The 6,768-nt window shown below is 49.6% G+C and overlaps 1 pseudogene; it reads right to left on the reverse strand.

Annotated features, from left to right (window-relative positions):
• Positions 1-3,438: 3,438 nt before the first annotated feature.
• Positions 3,439-4,419, reverse strand: LOC141997684 (olfactory receptor 10A4-like; annotated as a pseudogene).
• Between the last annotated feature and the right edge of the window lie 2,349 nt (positions 4,420-6,768).

Below are 6,768 nucleotides of genomic sequence, written 5' to 3' on the forward strand. Positions count from 1 at the left end.
CCATATAAAATAAAATCAAAACACGCATCCTGGTGCCTAGACGTAATTCACAAGATACTCTCATGTCTGCCACAGCAGTGGTTTTCAAACATTTTTTCTGGGGACCCAGTTGAAGAAAACTGTTGATGCCCACGACCCAACGGAGCTGGGGATGTGGGGTTTGGGGTGTGGGAGGGGCTCAGGGCTGGGGCAGAGGGTTAGGGTGCGGGGGTGAGGGCTCTGGGGTGGGGCCGGGAATGAGGGGTTCAGGGTATGAAAGGGAGCTCTGGGCTGAGGCAGGGGGTTGGGGTGCGGGGTAGGGGTGCAGGCTTACCTCCGGCGGCTCCTGGTCAGCAGCACAGTGGGGGTGCAGAGGCAGGCTTCCTGCCTGTCCTGGCACTGCGGACCATGCTGCACCCCAGAAGCGGCCAGGCGCAGGTCTGGCTCCTAGGTGGAGGCACGCAAGCAGCTTTTCGTGACTCTCGCCCACAGGCACCGCCCCCACCCCCAGTGAAGCCCAGTGATCAGGGCGGGGGAAGCACGTGGAGCCACATGGCCCCACTGCCTAGACGCCGGACCCGCTGCTGGCCACTTCCGGGCGCAGCGTGGTGTCGAAACCGGTAGGTAGTACTCTGCCTTAGCTGGGCAGCACCACCAAGGGGACTTTTAACTTCCCAGTTGGCGGTGCTGACCAGAGCAACCCAGTGCCTGACATGCCGCCACCCAGGACTAGGTTGCGACCTGAAGTTTGAAAAACGCTGTGCTACAGTATTGCTAAGCCACGCTTCACGGGCAGGCTGGCTGTGACCCCTCTTTCTTAAAAGGTCTCCACCTCAGGGACTTCTCTTGGGGTTCCTTTGTCTTCGTAAAGCCTCAGGCCCGCACCTGGCCCAGACAGCAAACAGCCACCCATCTCCCCGGATGGTCAGTGTTTGATATGCTCGACTCGGGTGACTTTAACGGTTTTGGAACCAAAGAGTTTACGTCTCTCAAACTGTCGCCTGTGCAAACATCTTGCAGTAATTATGATGACCAGTGGGCTACTGTATATAACTGACCTAAGGGATCCCTGTAAAAGTCTATGGACCCATCTGCCAGTTTACACCCTGAGGTCTCTGTGTCACACAGGCTTCACCCAAAGGGACAGCAGGTGCTGTGCACTCGCCGAGATAAATCCTGAGCGACTGAGAAGTTTGGGGCAGAGCTGAGCCATAGTTTGAGCCTCAGCTGTTCTTCTAAGGAGTTTATTGGTTTTGCAAATGTTGTTGCTTTGGGGGAAAGGGGAGGTTTGTATCTCAGGAATCTCTGGTTCAGATTTGGAGCTCTAATGTTACCTAGCTGCCCCATGAGGCAGGGCAAATTTAGAAGCACTTAGATTGATACCTCTGTAAAGAGAAAGGGAAGCTCAAACCTAATTACAGCTAGGCTGGGCAGAATTCATTTAAAAAAACAATTTGCTGGGGCAACAGGGCCTCCTTGGTCCTGGTTCTGTCTCAGTCTACAAACTACGCAGAGACCCCTGTGCTGGACCAATACTTTGTGCAGTTTATTTACAGATGGAGTCCCACCACCTTCGTAAGATATACAGCTCCTGTAAGAAGCTGGGGAGCACAGGCGCCAACTTTCCAATGTGCTGGGGGGTGCCTGACCCCCGGCTCTGCCCCAGGCCCCGCCCCCACTCCATCCCCACCCCCAAAGCCCAATCCCCACCTCTTCCTGCCCCATTCCGCCCTCTTCCTTGAGCGTGCTGCATCCTCGCTCCTCCCACCCCCAGAGCTTCCTGCACGTCACGAAACAGCTGATCGCGGCAGGCAGGAGGCACAGGGAGGGAAGGGGAGGTGTTGATCGTCTGGGCCCGCTTGTGGGTGGGAGGTGCTGGGGGAAAGAGAGGGGCTGATGGGGGCGCTGCCGGTGAGTGTTCAGCACTCACCATTTTTTCCCTGTGGTGCTCCAGCCCTGGAGCACCCACGGAGTCGGCGCCGATGCCTGGGAGAGCAATCTCTCTTTCCCCTTACTACCTGCTTCCCCGCTTTCTACCTCCTTCCTGTGCCTATTTGTGGGCTCTGCCTAGTGGCTCAATTAGCCTTCCTGCCCATCCTCACCTACGAATTAGGCACAGCTCTGCTTTGTCAGCTCCATTCTGCAGGGCTTGACCCAGAGCCCGGACTCAGCCTTTCTTGCCTCGCACTCTGTCAGAGGGATAATACTGGTGTTTAGTTTCCAGCATTATTTTGAGTTTTTGATTTTCACAGTCATGCAAAATCATGGGAGGGTCAGACAATAATTGTGTAATGACAGCCGGCGTGGAGATTCAAACCGGTAAAGTTTTATAACCATTAAAACACCAATTGTCAACTCCCATGTCAAACTCCACAGAGACCATAACCTTAAATCAAACTCCAACACATCCTCAAGCAGTGTTTTTCTTTCTTTGCCTCTCTGCACGTTTCCATGATGATTGATGGAAATAGTTGTGTGCGTGCAGGGAAATCGACATCTAGCGACATTTACCAATAAAAATGGACTCCTTCCAAGCCTAAATACACTACAGCTGGCACTCTGCATATTCTGCTATCACCTCAACCCTAATGGGGCGTCAGTGAATTGTGGACCCAGAACCTGGTGTACCTGCCAGGGGCTGTCCCAGGCCGGCTGTTTTCACCCACAGTCATGCTCACCTTGGGACTTCACATTACAGGATTCCGCGTGCCCTCGATTCCCACTGGCTTCACTGAGAGCTGGGAAAGCTCCTCATTACACAGAAGACACCCAGCACCCGGCAGGCATGGACACCAGACACTTTCTCTGCTGTAGTATTGACAGATCAGACTTCAGAGCTATGAAGTTTGGATATCTGCAAAACAAGGGTGCCCCGGGCAGTAAGGGACCAGAACAGCCGTTCACACTGGGATCTCAAGAAGCTCCATTGTACAGATGAGGAAACTGTGGTCCAGAGAGGTGAAGTCAGCTGTCCTTGATCCCAGGGACAAAACAGGGACTAGTAGCCAGGTCTCTCTGTGCCACTATCACAGTACGGACCTTTCTTCTTCACTGTCCCACCTCAGGGCTCATGTTCTTACAGAGAGATTGGGCCCTGGGCCCTGGTTCTCATCTCACATTAACTTTGCACATTGAAGGATGAGGATAAAAAGAAATATTGAGCATCAGGTGTAGTCCATGGTAAAGGGGCTTGATATAAAACATAGTGTGTGCTCATGTAATTACAGGCTGTACAGTAATGTACAGGAAAGTAACTCACAACAACAGTGAACTATCAGACTAATCAAACCCTAACCCCAACCAAACCCCAAGTCCAGACAGCAGAAATATCAGCCTCATATCGAGTGCGAGTGATAGCTGTCACTGGCCTCACCTAGAGAACCAGCTGGCCAGTGAGAGTGATGCATCAAACGCATTACAGCAAGCCAGCTTGTTCCCATTTCACATGCATTGAACAAGCTACAGCAGGAAGCTCTGAATCCTTTTGCCAGCCGAGCATGTAGTGACAACTTTCCTCAGGGCCTCTCTGACCTCAGTGTTCCTCAGGCTGTAGATGAGCGGATTAGCCAGGGGAGTCAGGACTGTGCAGCAGACAGAGAACAGTTTGTTCAGGTCTTGCAGTGTGTCAGTTTTGGGGAGCATGTAGACAATCATGAGGGTCACATAGAAAACCAACACCACGATGAGGTGGGAGGAGCAGGTGGAAAAGACTTTTCTCTTCCCAGTGGTGGAAGGCATTTGCAGAATGGTGGAGATGATGCAGACCTATGTTGCCAGGGTTAACAGAAACGGCGGCAGAGTTCATACAGCAGCTAGCATGGTAGTGAAAAGCTCCATCATACGTGTGTCATGGCAGGAGAATTTTACTACTGGGATGAAGTTGCAGAAGAAATGGTCAATTTCACTGGGGCCGTGGAAAGTTAATTCTTGCATTAAATATACTGTTTTGTCAGCAACCAGAGAGCTACTTATCCAAATGTCAGCTGCTAGCTGGAGGCAGGACCTGCCATTCATAAGGGCTGCATAGTGCAGTGGTTTGCAGATTGCTAAATACTGATGGTAAGATATCGCAGCCAGGAGATATCACTCTACAACTGCCAGGAAACCAAAGAAATAATATTGTGTGAGGCAGCGCTGGACAGAAATGGTTCTGTCCCCAGTCAGGAGACCAGCCAGCAGCCTGGGCAGGATGGTGGAGGTGTAGCAGGTCTCCGGGCAGGACAAGCTCCTCAGGAAGAAGTACATGGGGGTGTGAAGGTGCTGATCAGCCACAACTAGCGCAAAGATCAGGACGTTCCCAGCCACGGTCCCAGCCAGGGTTGTGATGTAGATGATGAGAAACAGCAGGAAGAGAAGAGTTGGTAGCTCAGGGAGACTCCCAAATCCTCGCAGGATGAATTCCATGAGAACCGTTTGATTCACTTGCTCTGGGTTCGCCATTTGGTCCAACTAGGGGAAAGAAACCAACATTTACAACGGAATCTGAAGATGATACATTTTCATTACACTTTAGCATCAATTTAGTTCCATAAATATTCCACAAGGCCTGTCATAAATATAAAGGGAAGGATAACCACCTTTCTGTATACAGTGTTATAAAATCCCTCCTGGCCAAAGGCAAAAGCCTTTCACCTGTAAAGGGTTAAGAAGCTAAGATAACCTCTCTGGCACCTGACCCAAATGACCAGTGAGGAGACAAGATACTTTCAAATCTGGGGGGGTGGGAGTGGGGAACAAAGGGTTCATCTGTCTGTGTGATGCTTTTTCCTGGAACTGATCAGGAATGCAACCTTACAACTGTTAGTTAGTAAGTAATCTAGTTAGAAATGCATTAGATTTCCTTTTGTTTAATGGCTGGTAAAATAAGCTGTGCTGAATGGAATGTATATTCCTGCTTTTGTGACTTTTTGTAACTTAAGGTTTTGCCTCAGGGGATTCTCTATGTTTTGAATCTGATTACCCTGTAAGGTATTTACCATCCTGATTTTACAGAGGTGATTCTTTTACCTTTTCTTTAATTAAAATTCTTCGTTTAAGAACCTGATTGATTTTTCATTGTTCTTAAGATCCAAGGGTTCGGATCTGTGTTCACTTGTACAAATTGGTGAGGATTCTTATCAAGCCTTCTCCAGGAAAGGGGGTGTAGGGCTTGGGGGGATATTTTTGGGGAAGATGTCTCCAAGTGGGCTCTTTCCCTGGTCTTTGTGTAAGTTGCTTGGTGGTGGCAGCATACGGTTCAAGGACAAGGCAAAGTTTGAACCTTGGGGAAGTTTTTAAGCTAAGCTGGTAAGAATAAGATTGGGGGTCTTTCATGCAGGTCCCCACATCTGTACACCAGAGTTCAGAGTGGGGAAGGAACCTTGACAAGGCCCCTCGTCCTGTGGGGTCAGTGAAGAACCAAGACTCTGGAGGCAAATTTCCTATTTAGATCTTTGAGATACCATTATCACCCCCGCCCCTTCGGTCAGCGAAGAGATCGATGCAGGCAGAAAACCACACACACTGCTGTGCATACTGATGTCAAAATTGGCAAAGCCATTTTGTATTAGTCGTTTGTAACTTTGACAAGTGGTCCCCATGGCTCACCAGGGTGGACTGTGACTTCTTGCATTGCAAACATATGATCATTTCTGCTAACAGCCAGCAGGCTCTAGTGGACTCAGCCAAGAGCGGGGACAGTGATCAACATGCTGTCAAAGCAGGTTGATCAACATGCTGTCAAAGCAAGGTCCAGCCCTTTCCTGCTTTTATGTTTTTCCATTTTTTGACATTCATCCTGGACCTCTCCAGTGATAGAGGGGGAGAGACACGTCACTTAGTTGTTGCATCACAAATTGATGCCAAATTTACACTTCATTCCCCTTACGGTTTCATTTGCCAGCATCACAACCACCGGGGTGTTTCAGTCACTTTCCCTCAGGAACACTCATCAATTGAATCTCGTTTTGTTTTTATCTGCAACTGAATCGTTCCTCAGTCCTGCTGTGAGTTTGCTCCTGCTCCCTGCTGGTGTTGTCTACCAACGTGATTAACTTCACATTCCGGGTGAAGGGGGATTATGAACTTGCACAGGACCACAACCCAGTGAGCTCGCTCCCACAACTGGCTGCCCCACACTCTCTGATCGCTCTGTTTTAATGCTATTTTATCCAACACCCCAGCTCCCCAGCTCATGGCTTCGCTCTGTTAGAGAATCCCATTGGTTTTGGAAACTGAGCCACTTAGTGTCACTAGCGAAGTCAACTGGATATTTTCAAAGAGTATCCTAGTGATACAAAGCACCCATCACCGCATTACACCCAAACATATCACATCAGTGTAACCCCCACAACCACTGCTCAGCTTATTGTTCTGCTGACAATAACGGCACGCATGTTGTTTTTATAGCCGCTCAGTCCACTGTGTTGCTCATTTCTCCTGGTCTTCTAGACAGTTACCAATTTCTCTCTTAATATTCAAATAATAATATTAAAATAGGTACCACTATGAATACAATGGAACAACGTGTAGAATTAATGTAATTATTGTCACGATTTCAGGGTAATGGCACCAGTTTTCCCCCTTCATGCTCCACTCTGGGAGTTCCCAGTCAGGTCTCCAGCCATCACCTGTCTACGGGCAGGGACCGTTGTCCCAGTTCCATCTGACATCAGGTTTTAGGACTGTACAGCTCCCTGCCTTGCCGACCGGGAATCCCCAGCAATCCAGTCTGTCTAACGCCCAGCACCTCTGCCTTGCTTTCTCACCAAGGGTGATGAACAGGTATTGCCAACGGTCACGAGGTACCAC

The sequence above is a fragment of the Natator depressus genome, chromosome 13, assembly GCF_965152275.1.
Source record: "Natator depressus isolate rNatDep1 chromosome 13, rNatDep2.hap1, whole genome shotgun sequence".
NCBI classification, from domain to species: Eukaryota; Metazoa; Chordata; order Testudines; family Cheloniidae; genus Natator; species Natator depressus.